The sequence below is a fragment of the Phascolarctos cinereus genome, unplaced genomic scaffold (assembly GCF_003287225.1).
Source record: "Phascolarctos cinereus isolate Bilbo 61053 unplaced genomic scaffold, phaCin_HiC Scaffold_150;HRSCAF=719, whole genome shotgun sequence".
NCBI classification, from domain to species: Eukaryota; Metazoa; Chordata; class Mammalia; order Diprotodontia; family Phascolarctidae; genus Phascolarctos; species Phascolarctos cinereus.
This window is the reverse complement of record NW_027555459.1, coordinates 7,301-19,955: the sequence shown is the minus strand read 5'-3', so window position 1 is coordinate 19,955 and position 12,655 is coordinate 7,301. Positions and strand designations below refer to the sequence as shown.

The following is a 12,655-nucleotide window of genomic DNA, read 5'->3' as shown; positions in this document are numbered from 1 at the left end:
AGGATTTGAATCCAAGTCTTCTCTTTCCATTGCACCATACTCCCTTTTCCCATCACCAAAATAATGAGCTGATTTTGACTCAATTTTGTTCTTTTCCATTGGTTGTTCAGGAGTGGTACAGTTATAATCTGGTAAAATGTGGCCAAACGTGGCATCAAAGTGGCTATTTGCATGGTTAGTAGTGCCACTGTATTAGGTGGTGAGGCTTTTGGCTCCCAGAAACAATGTTTGCTTGAATAGATCTCTCTGCATATTTGTGTTTAACCTTGTATATAAGAGGCATCTAGTAAATTTATGTTGAATAGATTTGAATGTTGAATTTTTGTTCCAGTCTAGCCTTTGTAAGCTGCTGATTGTACTCCTATATGGAAATATGAAAAGTCTAAATCAAGGAACGTCAGTGTTTTCTCCATCCTTGCAGGGCTAAGGGGTAAGTGAAGACAGCTCCTTAGTTTGAAGCAAAGCTGCTATTTTCAGCTCTGCAGCTTCTCATGGACTTTGAAACCCTCTTTCTGACAAGTCTTGGTGACTTGCTGAAGGACAGCACCACCCTCTTTGATTGCTGGCCCCCAGGGTGGGTCTGTCCACTGCTGTTTCTCAATAGGCCAGCCCTAGTGTTCCAGGCTTATTAACACGCTATTTTTACACCATACAATGTGCTGTAATCTTTCCAGATGTTCAGTTCCTTCTCACCAAAGGAACTAATCTGTTGTGGTCCAATAGACAATTGAGCCACCCATAAGCAAGAGCTTAAGGGGGAATACATCTCTTAAATTATCTTTCCTCAGTCTCTCAGGTCAATGATACCTTATTTAAAATTTTCCCCCCAGTCTTTTGACTTAGTGTGGATATTTTTGAGTTGTCTCATGGAGTTATTAAGTCCATTCTAATTTTCAGGGAGAGCCTGCTCCTTGGGTAAGGTTTTTGGTTTTTTGTTTTTATTAAGCTATTCTCTTTCCAATTCTTTCTCCCCTCTCATTTGTTTTCCATTTTTTTCTTGTAGAATTCTCATTTCACTAACAAAATCACATTAACCCTCTTCCCAGTCTTCTCTTAATTTTTGCTAGATCTTCTCACTGAATTTGTATTCTAGTTGTGTTTTTCCCTGAGGCATTGCTTATAGATAATATGGAGTCATTCTCTTTCTGGGTTTGTGTTTGGAATGCCGCTGAAGACCCAAGTTCAAATCTGGCCTCAGACACTTACTAGCTATGTGACCTTAGGCAAGTCACTTAACCTGAAATACCTCAGTTTCTTTCTCCAAAGTAGGGATAATAATAGTACTTGCCTCCAAAAGTTGCTGTGAGGATTAAATGAAATAATTATACAGCACAACAGTGCCTGGTATATAGTAAACACTATGTAAATGTTAGTGATGATGATGATGATGATGATGATGATGATGGGACTTCTTTGTTTTTGTTCATTGTCCAGACTTGCTACTTGATTTAAGGGCTGGGCTCTACTCCCTTCTGGAGGGCGTGTGGGCTGGTCCTGCTTCTTAGGGAAATGAGTGTTATTTCAGAATCTCAAGGATAGCGCAGACTGGGAAACCTGTACGTTTTCATTGTTCCCAAAACGGTTTGATCCAGGGCAAAGACTAATTGTTGCCTTTTTGGTCAGAACTCTCCAGTTCCTGAACTGGGTTTGGCTCTGAGCAACACAACTATAAGCCTTCTCATGGCAGTAGTTCCAGTATACTACTGCTGGGCTCAGCCACTACTAGCCAGCTGCAAATCTCTGCAGGTTGAATGTCAGAATTGTAGGCTCCTCTTTGGCCTAAAATTCCTGTCATGATAACTACACTGCAGGCTTGAGGCTGGAGTGGGTGTTGGAAAAGAGATTCTGACTCCACTCCTAGGGTCAGAGCGCAATTAGGGTTAGTTTTAACTTGCTCCTCATTCAGTATAGTGAAAGGTCTTCTGATCACTCCTCATCATAGACCATTACTCTTAGACCTGTGTCCTCTCCTTAGTGCCCCAGTGGACTGTAATCCAACACTAGCCAATGAAAGACAAAGCTGCCAGTTGGCACACATGTGTATCTGGAACCTCATCTTGCCCTGGTGCACCGCCACAAACAGGCCTTTCTTCAGCCCTTGAGCTAGAAGCCTCAGCTCAGCCCCTTCTGGCTACACATAGTCTCCATTGTCCACAGGCCTGTCTCCCAAAGCTGACCTGGGATGGGAAAAAAAGACTAATTTTTTTTCTTGGATTTCTCAACCAGGACTCAGTCTGTTATATTTTCTAGATATTTGTTAAGAAGTTACAGGGAAGACCTCAGGTGTACTACTTCTTGCTACTTTACCATCTTGGCTATTCTCCATCTAGTTTTATGATGACTGTATTTGTAGATAAGGAAAGTGATGATGTAGACTAGAAACAGGTTCCAATATAATTTCCCTGTAACTCACTGATTCTGAACACAAGCACCTTGAGCCCTCTGAGATTTAGTTGATTCTAGCCATCAACATAACCCAAACCCATTGATGATCAGCTTGGACTCTTCCTTAGCAAGGTTGCCCTTACTTTTCTCTTTCTTCATAATGTGTGTACTACAGAGTCAGTCAGGCTTGCTTTATCTTCTGCTTTCTAAGCAAATGGCAACTTTGACGGTAGGAAATCTCCAGGGTGAACATAGCCCATTCCTCCCCCCCCTCAGAAGCTCTCTCTGCCCAGGTTGCTCCCCTTCTTGGGCGGCCAACTAAGAAACTTGCATGCTAGATAGCAGGATCCTTACTGTTCTGTAGTAGTTGTGGAAGCTTCCTTGCACGCAGATTTTTTTCCTTAGGCTGGATTGCAGAAGCAGGGTAAGAGATTTTTTTAATACTTGCATTAAATTCCCAAAGATCCTAAACAAAACAAACACTGAAACTTCAGTTACACATCAAGAATAGATTTTCTTTCCTCCTTAACATAGGTTATGACAGTTCTCACAATATCGTTCTGAAGATACCTTGATTTGTTGAAATGTAAATAAATAGTGCAATCCTACACTCCTCACTCAAGTTATTCTAGGGATAAACAGACACAGGGAATTTTCATTCTCCTTTTGTAAAATTTTTAAAAGAACACCAAAATATTCAGGTCAGGAAGTATTCTGAGATGAGCCTGACCCAGGCCCTTAGAAATTAAGTGTGATATTGGAACAAAATGAGACACTCATAGGCCATTCAATTAATAAAAAGGAGAATTACTTAGCCAGGGTATATTCAACAAGCATTTGCGGATATTTGGAGTTGATTCAGCTGAGGGCAAGTCCTTTCACCGAGCTGCTTATATTCTGTTCTCCAACAGCTAAGAACCAGTGTACCTGAAACCACTCATGGTTGTTTTGTACTCAAGCAACCAAAAAGTTGCCTTCCTAACAGTTAACCCAAATTAGTTACTTGAGTTCATCACTAACTTCTGTAGAGGAAGGGGTTAGGGTATTGCTGCCATCACAAAGGTGAACAAGGGTGGGAATCCTCAACAGCTTAAGCAGCTCTATATTACCTCTAGGACAAACTAGGAATGCTTGTTGTCATTTGAAGTCCTTCACAATCTGGCTCTACCTGGTCTTTTTGAAGCCAAGGTGCCTTCCCCCATTCTGTGTTATTTATAGCCAAATTGTGCTATATTTATGTATACAACCCATGGCCTTCTGCTTCAGTGTCTTTGTATTGGCTGTCTCCCATGACAGGAATGGTGATCTCCCTTCCTTGACTCTGCCTTTTAGGACTTTCTTGATTTCCTTAAATTTGTGTTCTTCTGTTCCCCAAATTACTTCTCTGTAGTTATGACATTCCCCTCCCCTATACCTTTTCATCCAAGTATAAGGTAAGCTCCTTCAGGGTAGGACTGTCTGTCACTAGTCCTTACTACAGCTCACGGATCATAGATAGAGAGCTGGAAGGGAACTTAAAGGCACCTGAGTCCAATTTCCTCCTTTTACAGATGAGGAAGTGAAGGCCGAAGTTAAGTGACATGTTCAAGGTCACCAAGAATCAGTGAGAGGCAGGATTTAAACCCAGGTCTTCATTTCAGCACTCATCCCATCACAAATTAGGCAAATATGTTGATTTTAACAAGGAAAGAGCCAATGACCCTTCATTTCTTCCCTGGATGAGGTAAGACTAGCTAGTTCCATTTGACAAAGATATTGACACATTTGAAGGACTCCAAAGTTTTACTTGTGTCTGGGAACAATACTTGTGATCCATAATCATATATGGCTGCTTTCTCTTCTACTTTTTCCTTATCTACAAGTTCTAGGGGAAAAAGTCAACACCATAAAGTTACACTGACCAAATAACGTTTTCGGGTCTATGATGCCATCAGTACATGGCCCAATTCTCTCTATAAAAATGTGAAGAATTTTTTTTATCTTCACTTAAGTCCAAATTCACTCCATGGAGCCCAGTTCCTCCCCACTATTGGCCTTCCTACACTTTGATCTTTTACTTTTTATTGTTATGCCTATTTGTATTTGTATTGTGCTATAAAATAGCTTTTTCTTCTGTAAATATACTGACTTAATGAAGAAAAGAGGCAGCTAGGTGGCACAGTGCTGACCCAGGAGTCAGGAAGACTTGAGTTCAAAAGTGTCCTGAGGAACTAACTAATGAGGTGACCATGGACAAGTTGCAACCTGCTTGCCTCAGTTTCCTCATCTGTAAAATGGGGATAATAATAGCACTTGCCTTGCAGGGGTGTAGTGAGCAACAAATGAGGTTAGTATGTGTAAAGCACTTAGCACAGTGTGTGGAAAAGAATAATGGCTCTATCAATACTAGCTGCTATTATTATTATTGTTATTAATGAAAGACTGAAAGATCATGTTGGCCTAAAAAAGTGTACACTTGTTTACCTTGCCTTGGTGAGTTAGGCCACCTCCTGTAATTCTTCTCTTAAGGGTTTCACAATGAAGGAAGTAGGTAACCAAAGCATATATGAAAGCCTGGATCACTGTTTTCTCATATGAGAAGATGCTTTTCTAAGATTTGTTGAGCAGTATAACTGAGAATTCCTATCCGACTTTGTTGATGTCCTTTGAAGGACAGAACATATGAGTGATTTTTTGTAGAACATTTTATGGACATGAAACAGTGTATACAAATTCCTAATTTGCTATCTGCTCCTGTCTTCCAACAAATTGAATGTTCTAGACAAAGTTCATCAAATAAAGTAGTTTTTAGGTATGACATGAATGTGGGAGTGATGGGGTTATGGTGAGAGAGTTATGGGATTTGTGCTGGACCCCTAAAAGGAAAAGACCATGTCTTTGGGACCTGGGCCCCAAAGCCCCTGAACCCAGATCTCTGTCATTCACCTGAGGCACCTGGCCCATCCCAATCAATAATCCTTTGAACTGCCTCTGTGGCTCTCCAGCCACTTAACTCCTTCCATTGCCTGCATCTGGCCCCATCCCAGGCTACTTGCCACTCTTTGATCCTACCCAAATTTTCTCAGTCTTTTTCTATATAAAAATATCAGTCCCATCCTCATCAAAGAAGATCCTTAGGAATCTGGCCTGTTTGCATGGGCATCACAAATACTGCAGACTCACTAGGAATCCCACCCAACCAGTGTCTGAATAAACTAAATACTTGGACTGAAAGAAGGCTGTAGTGGTTGAATTCTTTCAAGGCAGACTCCTGCCCTGTACCTTGGCATTTCGGAATTCCTAGCATCCCTACACTGTATCAGGAGGTCTGCCAGGTACTATGCTCTCTACTTTCAGCAAATGATTGGCAGAAATATAGCATTTAAAAACTCAAAAAATTCAAAATTCAAACCTGCTTTTATGACTCATATTATTCAAGGAAAAACACAAATAATTTGATTACTAGGAATAAATGCATAGCCATCTTTTAAGTCTTATATTTGAATGACCTGATTTCTTTGGCAGCTAGTTAGAGCCTATTAAGTGAAAAAAAAAAAAGCAAGGTAATATAGGCATATTTGCTAGAAAATAATCTCCAGGAGAATAAAATGAAATTAAACAACAAACTGCTGAAAGAGGTCTCAGTGAAATTCCTGTATTATATTGTAAAACTGCAAATAATATAAAACGTTGCATGAATCTGTCAATAGCTGTTCTTAATGTTTATCAATTTCAATGTAAATAGATAAGATTAAAGAAAACTACTCAAAAGCTGAATTAGTTGTGGGTGAACAGGTTGTCAGCTTACAACAAGCAGGTACAATAATCTTTTGTTTCATTTTTTTAAAAAAGGAAAATATAAAAGAATATGAATATATTTCTGCATATATATTCTCGGTGAAAATGCAGTTTTCCCCATACTACATATATATACACATATATATGTATATATACACACATGCATACATATACATATATACATACATGTGTATATATACATAAGATGCATATATATGCACACACATATATATGTCTATTTGTCTATATGTGTGTACCCAAAGACACACACATACATATTATTCCTAACATTTGTGATGATATTCTGCCTGACAAAGACTTCTTGAAGTAGTTTTTGTCATTTTTATGAAAAAATGAAAAAAAAAAGTCTCTCACCTGTGGCGTAGTAGATTGGACTAATTATTAGACTACCACACCATGGGAAGTTTGACAGATTTTTTAAAAAGCTACATTTATGGTATTGCCTCAGTTTCTTAGGATTTTCTTATTTTTTATAAGGTAACATGCAGAAAAAAATCTACATGCAAGATGAACTAAATTTATTAGCTATTGATTATATCTGTATCTAGGAGTGTTTACAAAGTAAAGAATACAGTGAAATAGCTTTCCTTATTAAACGTTGCTTCTGAAATTTGATTAATACTCTTTATACATACAATAAAACAAGATTTGGTCATTAAAAAAATGTAAGCTTTAGCTTCTGAATTAGTCTTGGGTGAACAATTCCTTCTTTGTGGCTCTCTTCTTCCATTGGGTTCAGGTCATAAGATACTTGATCTAGAACCTGAGTTTTTAACCTTTTTCCCCTTTTGCAGCAGTTTGAGGCCTACCATGAACATTTCTTTTTAAAAATGTTTTTAAGTATGTAAAATAAAATACGTAACATTATAAAGGAAACTCGTTGTGTTGGAATACAGTTATCAAAATATTTTTTTTTTTAAATTCCCAGATCTCCAGTCTAGAGGCTAGAAGGAACCTTTTACAAGGAGGAAACTTAGATCCAGACTTGCAAAGTGCATTACCCTTTGGATTATCTACATAGAAACAAAAGAAGATGCATTCCTAGGAAATTCATGTGATATCAATATGAAACAAAATTCAAGCTTTAATAAATTGCTCTAAATATAGCTCCCTACAGATAATAAGAATGATTTGTGGCCATCTTTTGTATATAGAGTGGGTAGACTGGTGTGTGGAGGATTGTGTCAGATACTCTTATGACTGAATGTGTACATACTAGACTGAGAGAGACCAGCTGACTACAAACAGATGATAAGAAAACATATTGCTTGGCAAATCTAGAGCAAAAGTATTTTTCTTCTAGATTACAGAAATAATCATTCTGTTGTTTGTTTTTTCTTAAGCCAGAGCTAACTTACTATTTATCATAAGCACATGCTGACTACAATTTATAAGTGGCATTTGAAAATGACACAGTAGAATGATATTGAACCGTGCAAAAAGTTCACAAAAACAATTTTATTTACAGTGTTTAATAGAGTATGCACACAGGTAGGACACAGGTTTGGATTCATTAAGTCTTCATGCAGATTATTATTCTCCCTAAAAATAAGCCAGTTCCATCCAGGATTCACTACTTACATGCCTATGTTACAACATTTTATAACAAATATGGTATCTGAAGAAAAGATACACATATAATATGTTCATTTAAGTTACTTATTTTACAGAAAGATTAAAAATTCAAATTACACAAAACTCAAAAAACTGTATGAAAAATTTGAATATGAAATTGAGAGATCCCACTGGAATGCCTAAGGAGTGGAAGCTCTGTATCCACCTGTGTTAAAATCAGTAATATGTAATGAAATATTACCAATAAAATGCTTTCATCTGTTCATTTTAAGTTTTCTAATTTAGCAGTTAAACAATATGGCACCCTAAGAAACCCAATGAATTGTTATGATGAGGCACTTTTGTTAGTGACTAAGCCAAAAGAACAAATTAGCTGAGTACTAATGCCAGCTGTTTTACTCGTCAATTTCTGGTCAAAACCCTTGTATAGATTACACAGCATGTTTGCAACAAATACCTTGCTTATTTGCATGCAACCATCGTTTGTGTGTGTGTGTGTGTGTGTGTGTGTGTGTGTGTGTGTGTGTGTGTGTGTGTGTACACATATTTTTCTCAACTTTATGTTCTTCTGGCCATAGAAATGCATGGTGAAGACATTCCACAGTGCACATTGATGAAACCAGCCCAAAATGAAGGCTGCATAATAGCAATTCTAGTACAGAAACATATGTACAGAGTTATTGGACAGTAGCTTTTGAGTGGCTGTAGTGGACTCATCCCTCCAGTTTAGAGACACTGATGAAACTGATTTAGTTCCTGGGGTTAGGGATGGTTTTTGAGGATTGGCAACAGGTATAAGAGTATCATTTTGGTTGACATTCTGGAAGTTTTCGCCATTTATTTGTTCAAGTGATTGGGATGGTATGGAAGGAAGGGGTCTGTTTGTCAAACGGAGGGTGCTAGGGGAGCTGCCTCCATCTGATCTATAGATTTCTATTTTCTTTGTGTTCTCCGGTCTATGCTCTCTGTGATCTCCTGTGTTCAGACCAAAAGTGCTAGCATGTAAGCATTCTCTTGCGAGTAATCACCTGAATGGTAATGTGTTTGTTTCAAGTAGTATTGTTTCAAATTGGTAAACTTTTGTATCATTATATGAAGTAGGTTTTCATAATTTGAATGTTATAACATGTAAACTGAAAGAAACTAAAGGATGGTGGAAAAATTGTGTAAAACCAGTTATATTACTTTGTCAGATGTGCTAACCTAGAAAACCAGGTATTTCTACCCTTATCTGTAATTAAAGAAGGGGTAGAAAACCAGGTATTTCTACCCTTATCTGTAATTAAAGAAGGGGTTATAGCTAACATAATTTGAGTATCACTTATGAAAGTAATAAGATTGTTAACTAAGTTATTTGAAGTTATTGTTTCAATGTTAAAACTTAGAATTGTGAATTGATGACCAAGTGTAAAAAGCAGGGGACTGGGTAAAAGCCTTCTCCAGATTGCTTCTGCCCATTCAAAATAGTCCTCCTTGGGACACGGGGATCAGCACGCAAGGGCACCAGGATTTGCCCCTCCATGGGGTGAAGGCAATTCCCCATATTTTGTAAACTTGCCAAAGTCCCTGGAAACCATCTGTGGGGGCAATGTCATCTGCCGTGAGAAAAGTTTGTGGAAAAAGATTGTGTATCTATTCAGTTGTGAGGTTAAATTTAGGAACCTCTTTCATTTAAGGCAGTTTTTGTAAGAAATCCCCTCCCTAATGTAACCAAATCAGAGGTCTCTCCACCCCTTTTATACTGGCTACTCCTTGATGGGAAAATTTTTCTATCTCAACACCCTGTTTCTCAGTTTGTCTCCCTTGCTTGGGTGACGAGTTCTATAGGTAAAGACCCCTGTCAGGGAGGGATTGTAAATGTTTCTGCTGGTCTCGACTTGCACACCTGTAAGGATGCCTACAGTGATGAGTGACCCCAGAAATTTACTTATGCCAGCTGTACCACCTGTTCTGAGAGAACACTCCCTACTTGCATCTGTGACCCAATAACCCCTTGGACCTGGCATTGGCCAAGTTCTGGACACTGGCAAAAAAACCTTGAAGGGAGGGACCCCTGGAGGCAGGGACAGCTCTACACCAATCCCAGCAGGAAACAGTTTCAGAAGCTGAGACGTTCGTCCCTTACCCCAAAAGATTTTGGATTCTATTTATTTAAGGGGGGAATGATGGGGTGCTGGGGTGCTTGTGTTTGGGTGCTTGTGCTTGGACCCTAGTTTCCCCCTAGCCTCAGAAACACTGTCTCTGGCAGTTTCTCCCAGCCCAAGGACACTATGCCTAGAAATTACTCATGAGTGGGCCCCAGCAAGACCCTCATATCTTTCCCCGGTGCAGTTACAAACTGCACCTGAAGGAATTATTAGTTTGAACTGGTTTGCACTGGATTTTGAAGACATTCTTACCAACTGGACTATCTATACTACTGCCCTACAACATTGTCTACATCCTGGAATCCTCATTATCTGTATTTTAGACCTAAGACATGTGTATACTCCCTACATGTGTCTCGTCAAACAAGACATTGACTGGTGGCAGACTGGATAACTCTCAGTTACCCCTGACCTCTAGTTAACTTAGTGATATAGCAGGCCTAAAACCACACCTCCATGTGGCCACCCTTGTGGGATTTTCCTAGTGAAATCTGAGTAAAATGCCTGCACAGTAGATACCAAAAGCGCGTGTTCCTTTAAGAACTGACCACTCTTTTACCACTCCCTGATCCCGCCCTGAATCACATGAGCATATTTGGCACAAGTTTTATTGTATTTTATCCTATATAAACTTTAACTGTACCCCTCTAAGCTCACAGGTTCCTTAAGAATCCTTGCCCACTGTAAAGTGTAACAAAAACTTTTGCCAACTTGACTTAAAGAATGCTTGAGTCCATGAATTCATTCCAGATGACCTCATCCTGTACTCCAGTCTTTGAGGGGTCTGAACCTGTCAGACTGTAACAGCACCATTCAAGAGAATGCTGATTCTGAAATTTCGTTTTTCAACTTTGGGGAGATTTGTTTTCAAAATTAAGGAGCTGAGTCCCATGCCACGCCTTGGACACATGGCTAAATGCTTTATGACTTAAAAAACTGGTAGATCATACCATGCTATTTCTCCTCAGGGTCTGCTTTCACAAATAAAAGAAACAGCAGAAAAACTTGAAGAAAGTAGCATCGATCTGTTTAAAATGCTCTTAAAAGAAAATTTACAGCACAGGTCAACTATTTTGGCATTTACAAGAATGGGGGATTTCTGCAGACAAGGTAGCTACAGTGTGGGCAACAGTCCTCCTTCTTCCTACAGGTCCAGCTGTCCATCAGGGACACCACAGCGTCCACTAGTGACATGACCACGGGATAGACGCCTCCTGTTTCGCCTGTTGTGCAACATCAGTATAGATTTGCCTGTGTCACAAAGTGCTGAAACCCCCTTTAGTACTAGAACAAGAACTAGAGACAAAGGGAGAAGGTTGGGAACAATATGCCCGGTTAGTGCAGCAGTACAGCAGGAAATAGTGTTCACCAAAAGACTCTAGAAAACTCAAGCGTCACCGAGAAAGAGGGGACCAGCTGAGAAATAAGGAAGTTAACTTGGAAGAGACTGATTTTTACTAGACATTACACAGGTATGTTAAACTAGTGCCATTAGTTCTAAATATTTAACTTTGTGCTTTTAAAATGCATTGCTAGCCTTGGGTATGATAGTGATTTTTACCTTTTGGAAGGTCACACTTTCTGCCTTCACAGCAACCACATATTCAGTAGCATTGATCTGCTTTACCTTGTGATGACAATTACATGGATAACTGTGAATAAAGAGAACAGGGCTATGCATGCTCATCTTCCCTCCTATGTCCAAATCTGACAGACTTGTCAACAAGCATTCCAACTCCATGCACTGCCAATAGCATTATAATCACTGGAAGATACTTAAGATCAGTCAGAAAAAGGAGAATCAGTTCATTAGTGGAAGGAAAAAAAAGGAGAAAAGAAAAATCATAGTGAATTATTACTTATGAATTATTTGCTCTATCATTATAATACAAGCCAGTAGGTTTTTCTAGCTGACAGGTTAACACCACCCAGGCAAAGTTACCTGATACATCTCCAGGAGATACGCCCGTCCTTCCAATGTTGGTCAGTAAATGATCTATGTTTGGCACTGGCTGAGATTCTACAGTGTTTTCCTCCTGAACTGTTTCCTATGGTTAATAAACAAAGATCCCCTCAACATTTCTTCAAAGTTATTTCATTATACTTTCAACAACATTTAGAAAAGCCCATTGACCTTTTAACTTTAATTTTCCACACTGTTTTATCTTAAAACAACAACAGTACTTAGTACCACATTGTTAGCTACTCCTATTTTCATTCAGAAGCAAGGAACCAACTTCTGGAATGCAGAGTTAACAGGGCAAACGGTGAACTATGGTCACATTATTGAAAATTTAGGACTCTGTCCCAAATCAAAATAACCAATCATAAAAGCAAAAAGGAACTTACAAGAGGCTCTTCTGCACCTTCTTCTGTGAAAAACCAGTCATGCTAAAAATTTAAAATAAAAAATAAGAGGAGAAAACCCTCCAAATTGCCATTAGTATGGAGGACAGGATAGAGAGACAAGATCTGTGTTAAGAGAAAAGAGAAAGAATTTAATTCTAAATGATCTTTCATTCGAAGAGATTTTTCTCAAAGACTAATCACTCACTTACATGTTGATAAGGGTTTCTACAATTTTGTACTGGTCAGGCATGTGAGTCACCATATGTGTCATATTATCTTCTAAAGATCGCACAAGGGTTGGACCAAAAACAATGGCTAGATTTCTTGGTACCATCTGAAAAAAGGATGGGAAAGGGTGGAGAGAGGGAAAAGATAGAATTGACTTATTACAAAAACAGCAG

General features: G+C 38.8%; 1 long non-coding RNA gene across 2 annotated transcripts; it reads right to left on the bottom strand.

Annotated features, from left to right (window-relative positions):
- Window positions 1–10,648: 10,648 nt before the first annotated feature.
- LOC110204232 (uncharacterized) lies at window positions 10,649–12,330 on the bottom strand. Of its 2 annotated transcripts, XR_002323242.2 has the most exons (4): window positions 12,255–12,330; window positions 11,848–11,953; window positions 11,467–11,557; window positions 10,649–11,128 (listed from the first exon to the last, which is right to left on the bottom strand). It is a non-coding gene; the product is annotated as an uncharacterized LOC110204232 (long non-coding RNA). The 2 variants fall into 2 exon arrangements; XR_002323241.2 differs by lacking the exon at window positions 10,649–11,128 and having other exon boundaries at window positions 11,266–11,557.
- Between the last annotated feature and the right edge of the window lie 325 nt (window positions 12,331–12,655).